This window comes from Solea solea, chromosome 2 (genome assembly GCF_958295425.1).
Source record: "Solea solea chromosome 2, fSolSol10.1, whole genome shotgun sequence".
In the NCBI taxonomy this organism is placed as follows: domain Eukaryota; kingdom Metazoa; phylum Chordata; class Actinopteri; order Pleuronectiformes; family Soleidae; genus Solea; species Solea solea.
In genome coordinates, this window is record NC_081135.1 from 22,092,988 (window position 1) to 22,112,301 (window position 19,314).

At 40.8% G+C, this 19,314-nt stretch overlaps 1 protein-coding gene and 1 non-coding gene across 5 annotated transcripts in view; both read right to left on the bottom strand.

Moving 5' to 3' along the window:
• Window positions 1-16,534, bottom strand: part of myo16 (myosin XVI) — an 89,572-nt gene extending 73,038 nt beyond the window's left edge. The window contains exon 1 of one of the 4 annotated variants that reach the window (XM_058623151.1): window positions 16,450-16,534. The gene's annotated coding sequence lies outside the window, so the exon portion shown is untranslated. The other 3 variants (XM_058623149.1, XM_058623150.1, XM_058623148.1) reach the window with 3 other exon arrangements.
• Window positions 5,768-5,877, bottom strand: trnal-caa (transfer RNA leucine (anticodon CAA)). The gene is made up of 2 exons: window positions 5,840-5,877; window positions 5,768-5,813 (listed from the first exon to the last, which is right to left on the bottom strand). It is a non-coding gene; the product is annotated as a tRNA-Leu (tRNA).
• Window positions 16,535-19,314: the final 2,780 nt, after the last annotated feature.

Consider the following 19,314-nt stretch of genomic DNA (forward strand, 5'->3'; position numbering starts at 1 on the left):
AAGAGAGAGAGGCTGCTGCAGTGCGGCTTTTGGTGGGATGGCAGGTTAAGTGCACATCATTGGTTTCAAACTGACTGCAAATTAACAGATAAGTATAGTTGATGGAAATATTATGGCATCAGATCATGCATCGTATGCTCCATCACACACACACATATACACATAGTGTTAAGTGATATAATGGGCTTGCAGAGTGTGTGTGCCTATAGGGCAATGTCTTAAGGCTGATTTGCATACATGAATACATAAGTTTTGCATTAAAAACAGCTTTTGCAGGAGGATGGTGAGAAAAGGGAAAAAAGAAAGATCTACGAGGAAGACAGCGCGCACACACACACACATTCACGGCTAAATGAATATATGAATGATAATTACACTAGTGTTGTGACACCCGCATTTCGGAAATCTGTGCCTCAGTGTCGGCACATCTTCTGCGGGTTATGCAGCATGCTGCATGTTCTGTGGGAGACTTGGAGCTGTTACTTTCTTGCTGTTGTTTAGATGGGATACAAGCCAATGAGAAGCAGGTGAGGTTCATTTTGTGACAGCAGTGAGGAGCAGCTTGAAAGAGAACATGAGGAAGACAGAGACTGCGACAGGGATGTGTGTGTGTGTGTGTGCGTGTGTGTGTGTGTGTGTGTGTGTGTGTGTGTGTGTGTGTGTGTGTGTGTGTGTGTGTGTGTGTGTGTGTGCGTGTGTGTGTGTGTGTGTGTGTGTCGGGCACAAAGCTCGAGTAATTCCTGTCACAGGAAATCAGGTCAGTGAAGCAACTCGCTGCATCTTGTACAAAACACTGCCAAGACAACTGCTACTCGAATGCTTGTCTTAGCAAAATAACACGGCAGATTTGTCTGTGTATGTACACACACGTTCAGTGTATTATATGGATAATATAGAAATCCTGTTTTTTTTCATGCAAACATTGTGAAGAATTACTGACTTTGTGTGTGCAATAATAATAGACATGTGCATGCTGTATCACGGGGCAGTGATGTGCTGAAACACTGGAACAAAAGGTTATGCAAGGTCTCAATGTGCGACAACAGAGAGCAAATTAACTTATCTGTGATGTAGCACCCACAGAGTAATGTGCTAGTGTCACAGCCTAATCATTTCTATTCTTTACAGCCACAATATAGATCAAGCCGCAGGTATGTAAAAAGTACAAACAATGTGACGAAAGTAGAGAGTTAAAACATGCAGCACCTACTGGTAATTTATTTAATTTTAGTAAGAAATCATGGGAACATTTGAGATTGCAATGATGATATCAGTTGCAATAAATTAACAAATAAAAGTGTTTGTTCTGATATGTATCGATATATAGTGCGGGTTCATGTTGAGCAGCAATGGCAGTGCGTTTGTGTGTGTGTGTGTGTGTGTGTGTGTGTGTTGTCAGTTAGAGCCAAACAGTTTGTGTAAAATGTCAAATTTTCAGACAAATACTGTGATTTTGATATGATTTTTGAAATAACTATTCATTTAAGACAATATGGAGCATCAAAATGTTATACTCCAGTGCAAGGATGAGAAGTTAAACACGAGAACAAATATTAAGTATGTCAGCTCATTGTGTAGCACATGTTGCGTGTGGTTACATGACGTGACTGTGTCTCTGCTTTTACCCAGCAGCGTTGCACTCACTGCAGCAGTGTTTGTCCAACACAGGAGATGACAAACTCCATTTTCCCTCGACACAGCTGTCTTCAACACGCTCAGGTGTCAACCAATACTGTGACTGCGTTACTTCCTTGATTTCTACGGCTATCGCACATGCTTGCGTACAGTCTGTTTATATGGCAATGATTGAGTAGGATGTCTGATGAGGGAAATGTTCCCATTATGGGCAAAGGCACGTTTTAGGGTGATGCATAATGCATGAAGAGATTTCTTTAGATAAATGTTTTATCACACATCGTTTACACAAAGAAATGTTTATTTATTTTACGTACCAAATTTGAATTTTGAACATTAGCATGTATTATTTATCGTTTCATGTTCCTGTGAATGCAGCTGGATCCACACACACACGCAACATGTGCAAGTCCATTATTAAGATTCTCTTAATTATCTCTGTCTCTCTATTTTTATCTCACACATACACACACAGAGAGACTAAATTCTGGTTAATCATGTTAACTCGCTTGCCTCCTTCAGTCTTTATAGTAACCCTTCTCCACTGTACCTCCATCATGCTGTGATTAAAATGTCATTGAGCATAAAACAGCGCTGCGTATTATTATCATTATTAATGTTTCGCACAAGATTCTTCATCAAATATGCAGTGGATTTTTATCATTTACTGTGTATTTAGCTTTGTCAGTAAATTCTGCTGCAATACACTTTTTTTTTCAGCTGACAGCTTATGTTTTCGCCCACTGCATTAGATTGGATTGTTATAATACCATGCACCACTGCTCTTTTTGTAAACTGTATTACCGGCAAAACACTTTTTTTTTTATGCTACACGTTCTATTTTTATTATGTTGTGAGTAATTTCGAACCCAGTTAATCTTGAGCATATTTAGACTTTAACACTGTAATTATTGTTATCACAGTTTGCTCATGGTGGTGATACAGAGAAACATACTGTCAGCAGTTGTTTTAACACATTTTCGCCACACTGTAATACAGGGAACAGTGATGTATCAACAAGGGTGCTGACAGAGGGGCTACGCGGTGCATTACACCCTGGTGGATATTCGTTAGCGACTCGGGGAGTGAGAGCGAAAAATAACTAATGTAAGAATTAAATATTGATGAACGAATGAAAGTGAAGTGGAAGTCGGGAAAAACTGAACAAATATCCTTGGGCTACACAAAGACGCATTGATGCAGTTTTGCACATGGTTTTGCTCAAGCTTAGAAAGTTAAGTATTGCATCCTTTCCTAGATTTACATTGTTTTATAAGACTTGCACATAAGCATTATTGGTTGTTGCGTTTTTTTTGTATAATAAAGTTTTAGCAAGATAAATAACACTGCTCTTACTTTGTTCTCATACTCGTGCTCTACTTTCTGCAAAAACAGCAAGAAGGAAAGCACACTGCTGTAATTTACATGGATTATTTTCAAGGGTTTGCATTAGCCTACTTAATAATTGATGCTAATTGTTAAAAAAAAAACTAAAGATACAGATTTATTCCCACTCTGATTGTGTGAAATCAGCATTAATCTGTGTATCAGCGTGTAGGTTGGATTGTACCCTAATCCAACCATTTTCTCTCGCCAGATCAGATGCTCAGTCCAGGTCTGAGCTCAACAGCAAGCATTATGATCTCATATTAATAATAATACTAGGTAATAGCATAGCGGCAATTTTGGTAAATTGCAAAGAGGGAGGATTTCAAGGCTTCTCTCAGCATGATGCTGCAGAGCACTGACAAAATCCACTGACTCAAACAGAGCTTTATGCTCAAGTCAACACAGAAGGAAATAAATGCTTCACTATGTAATTTATGACCATTCAGAGGAAGACAGACTTATAACAAGCCTCGACACACTGTTCATGAAGTGCTCATGGGTGTGACTGCCTGCTGCCTTTTAAAAATAAAAAGGAATCTAAGTGTAGTCCATTTTTCATCAAAATGAATTTGAATGGTGGTTTTCCTGGTAAAGAGGGAAGATCTAAATTGACATGGAAAAACTTCCTTTCAGACATCCTTTTTGTTCAGATGTATTCTATATATCATATGCAGAAGAATGGTAATAAAGGTTACATTGACTAAAGCATCTTTAATTTTCTTAATAATTAAAATAATTAAAATTTAAAGACATGTAAAGTCATGCATCACTGACATACTGGAACTAGGGATGGGCCAATAATTATGACACTCTGTATCGGTCCAATACTGGTCAAAATCACTGGATCGGACAAATAAAATTGTAAAATGTGATACAATCCAAAAATCCTATATATCGCATGCTTCACTATCTATAGACTGTAAAAAATGTAAATAAAAATCATTTTAGCTGAGTCATGTTGTGGGCTGTTTATGTCTTTTTCATGGGAGAAGAATATGTGTTACACAGTTGGAGAATGATGTATTTGAAATAGCTTGAAATGGCACAAATGTGTCCTTAGTTTAAAAGGTCTTGATTGCCTGTATTGGACTGATATCAGTATCAGTAGATTCTTGAGTTTGTGATATCTCTGAAATGCAAGAGGGACATAACTGAACAGATGAAGTTGATGACGGCCCGAATGTCACGCTGTCCATCTGTACAGAACAGATACCAAAGCTCTGCCAGTATGAGTCAATAACAGCAGCAAGTGTCACTTTTAAAGCTCACAGGCATTGATCAAACAGACATGGCTGCAAATCTGTTTGATAGGTTTAACACATGGCCGGTGACGTAACCTTTATGCTCCATCCATACTAAACCAAACCAGAGCAAACAATAATTCTGAACGTGAGTTTATATGTCCAAACCCTTAATATATATATTAAAAAAAATGCAACTGTTTAACCTACACTGACAGTATGGCACCAAAAGTAGTACCATTATAGCAGCTAAACATATGAGAAATTCAGTGTCTTTTAATACATTGCAATATTTCTAATGCATCACTCAAAAATGGGGTCTGGGAAAAATGTGTTATTGATGTTATTACCAAAAATATCACCCTGTTGTTAATAACACCCTTTGGTGCCTAGGGATTTTGCCTAAAAGACATCTGTAACATCCAGTTAATATATTGCTACAAGTAGAAGACTGGTGAAGTGATTATCACCACTGACCAGAAGGATTAATAAAAAAGCAAGAAGAAATCATGAGGGAGGGGGATTAAAGCAAAATCAGGGGAGTTTGTCAAAAAGAGTGAATTAATATATGATCAAGGCACGAAGAATCAGAGGAGCGCTATAATTTGTAATGTCTCATCAGCCCATTTCTCTGTTTTATCACATTCTCCAGTTAACTGCCTCACTTTACACTGAAGAATAAATGTCCCTTTCGCTCCTCAAATAACCTCCCATCTCCACATCTACTGCAAAATCTGGAAGTGGAGGAGAATCCCTCGCTCACAGGACCTGGCAGCTGGCACAATGGGAACGTAAAGGACGCAACATTCGGCGACAGACGATCAATAACCAGACAAACAATGGAAGAGCGCAGCCAGCATGTGAGCAGCTCCATACTAAACAAGCATCCAATACAGAGGCAGCGTCCCGCACTTACGCTCTCAGTTGACAAAGTAGAGTGAAAATCATGACCACCATGTTAGTGACTCACAGTGCAATGTACAGTCGGTTCTACCGACACACATGACATCACCATTATAATCGTTTTAATGCCAAGTTGATGAATGTAGCACGTTATAGCTACATCATGTGCAATCATGTCTAAATTACATCAAATGCAGATATTGAACAACACACTTCACTGCAGACATAGTCGTGGGATGAGGAGAGATTTGTTTCGTGCAGGAAAAATATTCCATTTTGTGACTAGATTTGCTGAAGCCGTGAGAAGTGATCCCATCATGTGTCGATACACAAACAGATCTGCAGGCAAACACAAGCATTAAGTCACGGCGCCTTCAACAATCATGCACTCATACTTTGCCAAGGTGCAGAGAACAGGTGGTGAGAATTTCAATAGAAGTCAACAGAAGAAGCTAAAATAAAAATAGTGACATCTAAGATAAGATAAGATAGTCCTTTATTGGTCCCGCAGTGGGGAAATTTGCATTGTCACCGCAGCAAAGACAGTAAAGATAAAGATAGTAAATAATAAACATGCATTTCCAAGAAAAAAAAACTATTGTCAGAAGTGGGATTTGAACCCACGCCTCCATTTGGAGACCAGAAGTCCCATTCACAGGAAAGTTATACAACTTGAGTCTGGCGCCTTAGACCGCTCGGCCATCCTGACAGTGGCAAACCTGCTGTTCATTCCTCTTAGACCTTTTTCATGTGAGCCACTGAGAATCATAGCAGTCAATAAAATGAAAATGATTGACAGATTGTTTTGAGCAGAAATAACAGCACCCCATAATTCAATGTTACATGACTTTGTGCTGCCTATAAGTATACTAGAGTACTATATGAGTCTGACTGATCATCTGTATAAGTCATAGCAATCACCAGGTTAGTGTTTGACAAGTCTGCAGCTTCAGTAGTTGAGGATATTGATTGATTTCAGCTCATGAAAAGGCAAAGTCAAGCTTGACTAGTAGTTCAAGCAGTCTATATGTGCGTTAACTGTAACAGTAATGGCAGCATGATTCATGTTTTTCTTTGGTATTCATCCTGTTGCACTTGTCTGATAACTGTTATAGCTGCTGTGACAAGTTTAGATGTCATTTTTACAAGTTCCACATTGATCTCAGCATTCGATGTGTTCCCCCATAGGACAAGCTATAATCAATCTTGAGTCTCTGCTTTACTAAGTTTGGTATAGCCCTGCAGAGAGTGACAAGGTCAAACCCTACACACATCAAACATCTACTTTCCATACAATGTTTTCACATTAAGGTCAAAGGGTTCAAAAGTAACGTTTTAAATATTAATTTCCAGGGATTAAGTCCCTTTTTTTCCCCAAAAAAAAAACCAAATAATAATTTAGTCACATAACATAATTTTGATAGAAACACTAAAGTATAGATAATGTAAGTCATTTTGAAAAAATATATTAGCAAAACAAGTTCAATTTTAAGTTCACTGTCCTTCACTATACAGAATTATGCGAATACACAAACAGGTTTCCAGATTTGGCAAGATAAATACCCTGATCTCAATATCTTATCTTCACCCTTAATTAACATGCAAATTAGCAAACTAAAAATAATGAAAAAGAGGCAAAAGACCTAAGGCCAACTATATAGCTGTTCTACAGCAATCATGATCTTCATCTTGTTTTCTCCCTTTAGCGGTCGCCACAGAGGATAACCTGCCTCTATCCTGCCCTCTTCTGTTACTCCAACTGTCCTCATGTCCTCCTTCACAACATCCATGAACCTTCTCTACGGTCTTCCTCTTTTCTTCCTGCTCGGCAGACCAACCCATCCCTTTCCCTTTTGCTACTATCCCTGTCCCACAACACCCCTGACACTTGTCTCCACTGACTCCTCAATGCCTGCATCTTCTTTGCTGTCCATTGCTTTGCGTAGGTGACCCCAGGTTTTAAAACTCATCTGCATTCTAGCCTCTACTTCTTGCATCTTCAACCTGTCTCACTGTCATTCACACACAGACATTCTGTCTTTCTTGATTGTCCACGGCAAACGTTTGTGAATGATTAGCCTCAATAAACACAGTAAATGAAATAGCAGCAAAACCCTTGAGGTGGCACTATGCTGCACTATGTTTTTCTGCAGAGAGAGAGAGAGACTGAGAGATAGAGTTCTCCACTACTGACCCACTTGTGCCGCAACCATGTTATCCAAAAAGCTGTCAGTCATTTACTCAGCGGAGCCTTTCAGCCAACAAACAAACACATGCTGGAGCTTTTCTACATCCACCCTTAATTCTGTATACTGAAAAAAAAAAACACATGGAATACATTTCCTCAGTTTCAAATGAACATGTCTGAAAGTGTTTTCATTCACTTCCTATTGATCACAGAACAAATCAGCAGTGAGATGGGGCAAGTTGTATTCTTGCATTTCACTCCTCAAACACACCTGACATTGTTCTACCACTTTCACGTAACAGCAATTTTTCTGGGTTTGCAACCATTTGCAACATATGACCTTTGTTCAGTGTCCTGCAGTGATTTCTGGGTAAAACTAAATAAAACACACAAGGTTTTAACATCAGTATACATGTCATCAGTACATTTTAACTGAAGAAAAACTGTTTTTCTGAATGAATGAGATAGTTGAGAAGCTTCCCTTTCCATCATGATAGCTCGATTACGGCAGCCCGGCCACGAGATCTGTAGAACTTGGCGGAACAATGTCAGGTGTGTTTGAGGAATAAAATGCAAGAATTCAGCTTGCCCCATATCACTGTTGACTTGCTGCAATTCGAGCCATTGACCCACAAAAACCTGGTCTAAATGTTGAGTGTTGGTTATTTAAACGGTGCATTTGATGCGCCTGCATAGGTGAGTTCACAATGCACACTCTGCTAGTTACACACACAGAGATGTGCTTTCCATCCTCCTGCTCCTCCTCCTTCACATCAGTTATATGCAGAATTAATGTTGGCGCAATTCCTCGTCCTGTGCAGTCTAATGGAGTTGTTAATGGGACAGAGAGTCAGTAGACAGCGGAGTAGTGTTGTGTCGTTCGTAAATGATTCGTTTGGGTGAACATCTCTGTTGTGACTAGAGTGAGGCAGCGGCCCGGGGTGGGGGCAAACATGATTAGTTTACTGCAAACGACCCAGTCAGTCACTTAGTGAAGGAATCCCTGTGTCCCCCTTGAGCTAACAGCTAATGTAGTCGGCTAATGTAGTCAGCCATGGGCACAAGATGTTTACACTTGAGAACAAACACACACAGTCCCTTGTGTTTTAACTTCCTTCTTGACTGTCCCAGTCATGCAGAAAGTACTGAAAGATTTGGTGAATCTTTTGAACAAATCTTTTAAATAAACAGATTCTAATGGTGTGCATGCAGTACACCAAAAATAACTTCTTTGTCCATCACTACAGTGGAGGCAGAGGGTCCACCTGGTCTGCTTCAGATGTCAACAGTGAGACTACAGGCTACTGTACTACTGTTAATTCCTCCTCTCCATGAGTAAACTGTTATACCATTAACCCAGCTGAGAATCAAGTGTCTCAGACATTAGTGCTGACGCACAGTCTCACATGATGTGCGGGTATGATATAAATAATTGTTGTTTTACATTTTTGATTGACTCAAAAAATATCACAACTCAAATGTAAATTGCAATACATGACAGAAACATCACAAAGCCGATGTTTTTACCCAAAATGTTCGACCAGCGTGTTGGTAATAGATTATACTTGCCAGATCTAGACTAAATGTTGATCATTTGATCCCTAACATAATCTAATGCTCCATTCAGGATGCCAGCCAATGCCAGTGGGGCTTTCAGCTTTAGCTGTTTGTCACTCAAAGGTCGGTGAAGGTCAACAGAGTCATTAATCAGACATCTAGATGAATGACACGGTCTGCAAATGAACTCACAGATGGACGGTGCACAGCAAAGGAGGAAGACCACCCTTAAAGTAAAAGGAGCTGGGTCCACACTTCTGCAGAAGTGCTTTTTGAGAGACTTTGCCGGTTTAAAATGTGCTGATCAGTAGCTGGCCCATGTCCCTGTGAAGAGGGACAATTGTTAAGATACTTCCCTAAAGGGACCGGAACATTATCGCACAATGACGGAAAGTATCAGCACAGCAAGCTGCTTAACAACAACACTACAACAAGACAGCATGTGTCTCTCTCTCTCTCTCTCTCTCTCTCTCTCACAAACACTGTCGCAGCAGATTCATTTCAATTGCAGCTCTAAAGAGTGACAACCTAAGCATGTACAGGGGGTTTCTCATCGCACAATCAGCTGTTCCCAATCAGAAACACAAACATTCTTCCACACTGAGTATCTCATGATATATTTAGACCAATGACAACTGCACAACATATCCGCCTTTCTTCTCATTCCCCGTGGAACGCCGGGAGCAGCACATGACATCTACATATGCACGTCACATTCTTCATGTTCTATGCTCACCACACATGCAGTCATCAAGACCTGCGGACAGTTATGAGAGGAGAAAATCACAACTATGCTCGCCATCGTCCCAGTAATGAGCGTTTACTCTGATGAGAGGAGAGAGAGCAGAGAAAAAGCAGAGAGCCTTACCGGAGAGAGCTCAACCACAGGAGACACCGGGGCAGAGGAGAGGAAAGAGAAATGTGTCTGCCTAACAAAAACCCAACAGGAGCCGCCTCCCTGTGCTCCACCACCAAATCAATTTCACACTCTCTCACCTCTCCGCCACTGTGATGTCACTCATTCATCCGTTTCTCCGTAGCCATGGCAACTCTGCCGCTTGGAGCTGTTCATTCTTCTACATCTGCCTTTGCTCTCCCTCTTTCTCTCTCCCCTAGGTCCCTCCCCCTCTCCAGACCAGAGGCCAGCCCACTTACTCCATCTAAGGGTTACAGTAACACCCAGAGTCTCACTTGCATTCACCCCCCTTGTTCTTTGAAATCACATCACTGAACTGGTGTGAAAACACAAAAATGGGAGGTGCCAGGATTCAACTCATTTGGTGTACACACCCTGAAGAGATTGTACTCAACCAGACACACTTTGTTTTCAAGACGACACATTAAGACACAAACAGGAGACAAAGACAACTGTCAGACAAGGGAGACACAACAGAGGTTGGTTTGTCTGGAAACTTGGTGTTAAGACGTGAGCCTGAACCAGCTGTCACAGACAGAAATACAACATGTAATGGAGCCTTAAAAAGCTGATGAACAGATGTATTTGTGACTCCAAGATACACACACACACACACACACAGTGCAGTATAGTGTGAGGTGATGAATAGTTAATGAACACTGCTGCTGTTATTAAGCTACATCTTGGCTAATAATCACCATGTTGACCTTGAAGAAGGGAGGAAAAAAACCTGGACATTGACACAAATCAAACAAAAAGACACACCTCCATACCTCCATCCTCACCAACACCCACCTGCAGAAATGGACACATAAAAAACCTGGGGCAAGAGAAACATCTAAACATCTACTTGTCTGTCAATCTCTGGTCTACAGTTAACAAAGGACTTAACAAAGGACTGAGAGGTAGAGGTTTAAAAAAAAAAAAAGTCAGCACTGAACGAGCACACAAAGATGTGCTAGAGGAAGACACACACACACACACACCCACAAAGAAAAAAACAATTATCTTCTTTCCGTCACATCTTATCGCTTTTAATCTGGATTTTAATTAGATTCCTGTGCCTTCCTTCTGCAAAACCCCCCCATCTGCATCAACCCATTACATTCTGAATTTCATGGTTGGATTCCTGACCTTAATCTACTTAATCTACTGCATGTTTTTGTACAGTAAGACATTGTTCAAATGTCAGGTTGTCAAGTAAATGTTTGCATTTAAAAAAAAAAAATCTAATATACCACAAAGAGTAGAAAACAAAAGCCTTCTTTTGTTTTTGTGTGTGGATGAGTTGTCTATGTACTGCAGGTCTGCTTGCATTCAAATTGCTCCTCTAGTTAAAAATAAAGTATCTTGAATTGGCTTGAATTGATTTCCAGTATAGTTTCCTGAACAATGGACATCATGGAAGCGGAGTCATTACTGGAAGGGAGAGTCAGAGGCTCAATTAGTACTGATGCTGACATTGCTTGTGGGGAGTTAAGCATAGTCTACTATATAGTTATTTTAAAATATTTTATGCAAAATAAAAGCACGGGGCAGGTGTGCACAGAGGACCGTCGAAGCCAAAAGCATTATCAATATAAAAGAAAGTACAATAAAATAACAATTGACAGTCATTAACTATGACAATTAACTAAAAGTTAAAAAATAAAACAGTAACCCACTATTAAATGAATTGATATGATTTTGTGGAAAATAATTGAAAGATAAACATAGCTGCAGCTCTAAATGGAGTAGAATAATGAAAAAAAAACATGCCAAAATGAAAATGAATAGCGTGTCATGTTCTTCCAGTTACAGACACGACACAAACCAATGTCATAACTTTTAATAAAAAAAAAAGCCCACTGTAATTGTACTGACCTTGTAATTGTTGTAATTGATTCCCCTTGTGGTCCTTCAAAGAAGAGAAACAGTTTGGCTAACTTGCGTTTAGCATCCAGCTAGCATCTCACTAGCACCCAACAATCATCGAATTAGCAACTGCGTAGTTGTACCTTTACAATGACTTACTTCAGTGATTTCTTGTCAGCATCATTCCCATTCAGTCATGTCATGGAATCCACGAGCTTGTAGATTTCCAAACGATATTCTCTCTCTCGCGCGCGCGCACCCACGCACACCCACGCACACACATACGGGACCCTCATAGACATAATGCTTACTCTAGCTCCTTACCCTAACCTTAACCTAAACCCAATTCTAACCCGGAACCTAAAACCAGGCCTTAACCCCACAAAAGACCTTCTTTAAAGACGTGAGGACCAGCCAAACCGATGTTGGTCCTCGCTAAGTGATAAATACAAGAACACACACAAACACACACTCATTCTGACAATCTGACACTTAATTGAAGATAATAAGGACAGTGTAGATATCTTCAAATGAGGATAATTAAAGATGACTACTTATAATGACAATGTAGATATCTGAAAATCTGTAATTAGACCCTATCTGCAATTACACATACTATCTGCAACTTAAATGTAGATAATGACAAACCCCATGCACACGAATGGCAAAAGTGATGTAATTTTGACATGTAAACACTGAATATATAAATATCTGCAAGTGCAGTTTTGACTCGTAAGAATGACGTTGCAGATATTGTGAATATCCTGTCCAGCGATTAAATATTAAAACTGCTTGCCAAGCGTCTTTGTTTTGTCTGTTTTTGTTTCTGTTATTATAATGGCTATGGAAGACATTATGATATTATAATATCATAATGCCTTCCATAGCCTCTTACCGTAAACCTCAACCATATCAAATTAATATTTAAACCCAAATGTTACAGCTTATATATTATATATACTTATAATATAATATATACTTATATTATATATCTGATATAGTGCGACAGTCCATCACAGGGACACATATAGACACACAACCATTCACTCTCACATTCACACCTATACGGTCAATTTAGAGTGGCCAATTTACCTAATCCCATGTGTATACACACACACATATATATATATATATATATATATATATATATATATATATATACAGTATGTGTAAATACACCACCAGAATTGAGTGTAAGAGGGTTGGCAGAGCTCAATTTGAACTAAACTCAGTATAGAGGTGGAAAATACAGAGTGAAAGGTAGAGAGAAAAGGAGGTGGGGGTTCAGGGACGAGTGCTTATTAAAGCTCCGAAGTGAGCTCCATCAGGGGCATGACATTACCAGAAGATTCACTAAGACGCACATATGCACAGAATACACAGATTGAACCTGTGATCCAAAGCCAAAGCACAGTATGATCTGAGATGTCACTTTAACCAGACATTATCTCTCACTTCAGGACTCCTGTCAGAGAAATGAACAGACACTAAGACAAGTCCTTTATTGCTCCTTTCTCCATTGTGTCTGACATTCCCATTCACCTTGAATCATCTCTCTTTCCCTTCACTATACATGTGTTGCACCGGCATCAAGTCATCCACGCAGTGTGTCAGCTTTAGCCTCACACACGCTGCTTGTTGCCTCTGACAGGGATTCACAGAAAACGATACATGGTGGTAAAGTGGGAGCATACGTATCATAGCACTGTCAGAGTGGGGGCATCATGCCTCATTAAACACTGATCTAATATGTCCTAAAAAATCCAAAACCTGTGTCCTAATGTTGCAAAACCAATCATTTTTGAGGAAGTTTAGGAAAGAGAAGGGAGCACTAAGCTCCGCTCAGCAAGCAGAAAAAACTGTTCGACAACAGAAGAAGTAGTCGCCATACAATAGTCACTGAGGCGGTGGCCATTGATAGCTCTGGAAGCAAAAACAAAGTCTGCAAGGCCGCCAGTCACATGCCATTGGCAGCAAGCCTGCATTAGTATGAGGAAGTCTTCTATAGAAAGATCATGTGGGGGTACAGCGTCTTGCTCCTATGACAAAGCATATCATAAAGCACTTGGTCAACCTTTGTATGCACCTGTCTACGACTGAATCCACGCAGGCTGCTCTGCTTTCATGGTATATTGGTTTGGATTTAATCTTAGCCTGCTGGAAGGCTTCCACTCCTGAATAGCATGATGTTGTTACTGCTGCTGCTGCTGCTGCTGCTGCTGCCAGCAATGTCTCCCACCACCTGTTATCGGCCTTAGCTGCTGTTTGACTTCACCAACTGTCCCGTCTCCCGAGAATCAATGAAAAGACCAGTATGGGATTACATCCTCATCCCATGATCATTCTTCAATTTATGCTGACACCTGGGATACTCTGTAGGAACAAGGGAAATCCAAGTCCTATAATTAAATTTTACACATTTTATTTCGTGTAATTTGAGTCTGTCCTAATAAGCTCGTACTTCCAGCCATGAAAGATTGTAGAAGATGAGAAGATAAGATTTAAACAAATTACCCCAAGACAAATGAGCTGTTATTGTTATTCAATAATATTGATTTTTGTCTCTTTAAAGGTTTCGGGGGGCGTAATACAACTTGAACAAGGTTGTAAGAAGCCTTTTGTTTACCCTAACCCTAAACCAGACAACCATATATTTCTCAAGGGATGACAGAGGAGTCAGAAGTGGTTAAGTCTGAAGATAAATCTGGATGTGTGGCATCACCAGACCTCAGTAATCCTCTCCGCATGATGCCAACAATATGAATCTTTATTTGCAGTCACTAGCGCAGCAAATCAAAGACCACACTTTTGGAGGTTGGGTTGTAATTTGAGTGGAGTTAGTACTATATTGTATGACACAAAAGCAGAATAGATTGAAATAAAAGTATTGGTATAGGTTATGTTAATATAGAAATAACCCTTTGGAAATGACCATCAGTAAAGTAAGTTACGATACACCTAAAAACACAATGCCATTGGTCTCTGTTTAACTATATTTACTCCTGCACATATTCAATCAAAAGTGACCAATATCTGTTTTAAGTCGACATGTACCACAAATCCGTGGTTATAAATAACATACATTGGAGTGGATTACAATTTGCCCTAATCAGATTTAAAAGTGAGACAAATCTACAACCCCCCCACTAAAGTCTGCCCAGTCAGCTGTCTGACACAGGCTCATGAAATGCATCCATCTATGTGTATATGGTGCTGGGGTGTCACAGGAGCTGGAAAGGAAATCCTGTAAATATTCCGACCGGACGGTTCCATCTAAGAGCATGTTTGTGAATAATAGGCGGCCATGACTTTCACAACCACAGGTCGCGTCCTCACACACCGCTGAGTATTACCCTCTTTAATCATTCATAAAAGGTTTCATTTAAATATTGTGAACGCTTCATGGCTTCAGCATCATAAACACAGCCAGTGGTCTGCATTACATGAGTAAAAGAGTAGGAGGGGGGGGGGGGGGTTTAATCCTTGCACACCTCTGGAGTCCTGACAGTCGCAAATCCATCACAAACCTTTCTTGCAGGAAGAGTCCTGCCCCCCTCCCCATGCTCCCTTTCGTCATCCTCCTTTCTTGCTCATAAATCAACCCATAATTATAAGGGAGGACGGTGACTAAGTCTCGGGACCATGTGGCTCGACAACTGCTGACCACAGAACAGGAGACTGGGTGCGTCTTGACACAGGCTGACGGACTCGTTTCTTGCCAGCGCAGTGGGCACAGTCATACGAAGCCATAAAAAGAAAAGCACAGCAGAAGAAACAAAAGAGACAGGAACGCATCTGCCGGAAAATGGCATTGTGGTGGAGATAATTGAGAGAGATCTTTGAAGAGCGCGTGATACTTCCATACAACACTGCCAGACTCAGGCCCACAATCTGTCAGTGGACAGGAGGGTGTACACACACACACATATGCTCACTGGAGGCTTGCCCCATAAATGCTACTAAGCCTAATACTGAACCTAACTTTAACCTAAAGATCACCTGACTCTAACCCTTAAAACATATCCTTACCTTACAATTGAATCATCTACGTTGCAGGAAGTTGCTTATTGCCTACATGAAGTGTCTGTGTAAACATGTTAAGCTCCCTACAACAATCCCACATACACACAGAGTGGGGTGTGTGTGTGTACACACACTTGTGCCCATCTGAATGAGCCCATCTGTGAGCTCCTACGCAACAAAAGCAGAGTTTTGTGTGGTGACACTGCCAGAGATACATGGCCCTGTGTGTTACCCGGCTACATTCTGTCACATCAGGTTCAGATAGTAAAAGCTGTTCTTCTTCTCCTCCTATGTATTTGAAACTCCTCTGTCTATAATGCACATCACAAAAACACCGCAGCATTTGGATGGAAGCTGCCCAAGGTTTTCCTGAGAATGGTACCGATTCCCAACTGACACAGTGCCCCAAAGGCTTTTTTGGAGGGCTGCATGTTTGCATGTGCGGCGAACGAGCCAACAAACCTGGTTCCCTGTTTTTCCACACTGCCAGCCAGCACACATGCAACATCTCAGGGCAAACAGCATGCAAGAAGGAAACAAGGGAAAGAGACAAAAGGCAGCCCACAGACAACAAACAAAGATGATACCATGGAAAAAATAAATAAAGGGACAAGGACACAAATTCATGAAAAGGATGAGGATTTCAGAATTGAAGAGGGAATAAATTGCTAGTTATGGGCTGTCATGTCTTCAGTGATTGGGACTCAGAGAAACTACAGAGAAAACTCAGACAAACACCTCACCTCACGGCAACATTCCCCCGTTGTTCTTGTCGCTTTCTTTATCTTTGTGGTTTAAGAAATAAAATCCAGAGATGATCTGGTCTCAGCTGCAGAGATGTGAAAAGACTTCCAGAAAACATGAGGGAGGAAATCAACTCCCAGCTCCCACTACATCTACACCCATAGGCTAAAATCCACCACTGACATCCCATCAGAGAGGGAGAGACGGGGTGGTGGTGGGGCGGGGGGGGGGAGTGTGCCAATTTGGCTGAATAAAGGGGTAGTTGAAAGGGAGAGAGAGCAAGAGTCAGCGAGAGAGAAAGGAGAAGGTTGAGATTTAAGAGTTTGTCAGTGAGTGTGTGAAGAAATGGAAAGAGGGTGAGACTGGGAGTTTAAATCTTTAATTACAACTGCTTATCACTGGCCCTTAGGCAGCTGGTTGGAGTGAGTGACACAGGACTCCACACACACACACACACACACACACACACACACACACACACACACTCCCTCTCTCTCTGTTGTGCTTGTTTGGTGTGTGTGCCCGCTGTATTAGGGGGAGGAGAATGAAGCCAATCAGACAATGGACAAAAAAGTGAAACCCGACAGTGAAAACAGGAGGACAAACAAAGCAGCTTGCAGCAGATGTGCTGAGCATGAGGATAACTCCTCCCTACGACACTCCGTCTCTCTCTCTCTCTCTCTCTCTCTTCCTCTTGTCTCGTTAACTTCTTCCTTCACTTCATCTCTGTCTGGGATCTTTTCCTCGATTCCTCATCGACACGACAGAGTCGTAGTTGATTTATGAACACATATGTACAAGCGCGTGGTGGGGGACGGCTGATGATATAGTTATATACGTTCATACAGCATAATTGCTCATATCTGTCTTGTGCCAACATGTGGGTGACAGCCTTAGTCATCATGTTTTTATGTTGTCTGTTCATTTCAATTTTGTGACTATAATATCTCAGGAATATCATGGTTATTTTCAGAGTTGTTATAAAGGTCGTCTTGGACTTGGGGATCAATAGATTCCACTTTGTTTGTCAAAGTTTAAAGATCAAGGTCACTGATTCACAAAACCTTTTTTTTTGTGCGTATCTGACTTTATATTCTCTTGGACTCGTAGATCAATTGACTTGATGTTGGAAGTCAAATACCAGTACCAGGAACATTGGCAGGCATGCAGATGGACTTTAAGGATGTCAACGTGACCTTGACCTAATGAGTGTGAACAAGTCTTTGAAATGCCGCCAAACGTTAATTTGGACTCGAGGATTACAAGTGATGATATATCCAAAGGTCAGCTTCACTGCACTTTTATGAAGTTCTGAAAAGTGGACCATCATTCATCACAATTAAACTCTGGAATAGAAGGGATCATTGTGGGCATGGCTCTCAATTTGTAACTTGTGGCGCACAAACATTTACTCTAGTTAGTGTATAAAGGTCAAGGTCACTGCACTTGTGACACATTTCAATCTCGCCTTGATTGCAGACAGAGGCAGAGCCGTGTGAATTATAGATATCTTGTGTTCCAACACATCCTATGCAGTCAGAGAAGAAAGACTAAACCCGTGCAGGCCAGTCACGTTTTTGAGATCAAAACCCATTTGTGTCTCCTCAGTCTGAATTGATTAAAAATCTAAAAAAAACACGGTGTTTAGAGTTTAGAGCGATGGACGGCACGAGTCAGGTTGTTGATAAACCAAATCCTCACTTAAAAGAGAAATCCGTGCAGTGCTGCTGCCAGGACAGTTGGACGCCTCTGGATCAGCCTGATTACTTTGGGCTGACTGCAGCAGATCAAAGTAATCCCTAAATTCCTGTATGTACATGTACACAACTTTGTAGCTCAGTGGGACACTTTGTTTGTATTTAGTGTATACTGTACGTCGGTGCATGCATGTGTATATGAAGGCGTGTGCATGGGCAAGTGTATATATGCCTGTCTAGGCGGCTAGATGCAGAAACTGAGCATGCTGGATTTTACAATCAGAATTCAGGGTTCACCTTTAGTCCCCGTCGTCAGTCAGACCTGTCCCAGAGCTCACAGAAAGGGAAACAGATAAGAGGGAGGAAAAGTCATGCATGAATGGAGGAAACAGGCTCCCAACCATGCAGGAGTACTTGTATGTACATCAAATGGGACTCAAGCAGTAGCTATGGGTGTGTGGAAAATGTGTAGTAGCTCAAGTATTTTGAAATTATAGTTCAAATACAAATATAAGTTGACATATTAAGGCGGCTGTAACTATTAAAGGCAGCTCAAGGTTGCAGATAAATGGTTAATACATCCAGCAAGATTTAAATGGAACGCTGTGTTACAGCTCCAAACAATGACAATGATAAATACTGGCCATTCAGGACAACATTACAACAATAGTATATTTTGATACTATGAAACTGTGTATTGTCCATTTTTTTTAATGATTAAAATGATTCTCAAAATGCAAAAAGCCGTTACATATAAAGGTTTGTGAGATAAACATGGCGATGCATAATGTGTCTGGGCCTTTAATAATGTGGCACTGTTTACTGGCAACATGTGTGAGTGTGTGAACTATAAACAGTGTCACTATGTATACGCAGCAGGTCTCATTTCCCAATTCTCCGGTCAGAAGCTGGGTTCTCTTTTGAGAGCGGAGCCCATAATGACATCAGCTTCCGCCAACACACCAGCCATCACTATGGCACCACACAAAGACATTTCTGACCCAGAGAGTGAGAGAGAGAGAGAGAGAGAGAGGGGGAGCATCATGCTTCACATTTATAGGAGAGGTCTTTGCTCTGCTCTCCTCTTCTCATATGCCCGCCGCCTCCTCCTCCTCCTCTGCTCTTGATTTGTGTTTGTACAGCCGCCCGCTCTGTTTACCACATCAT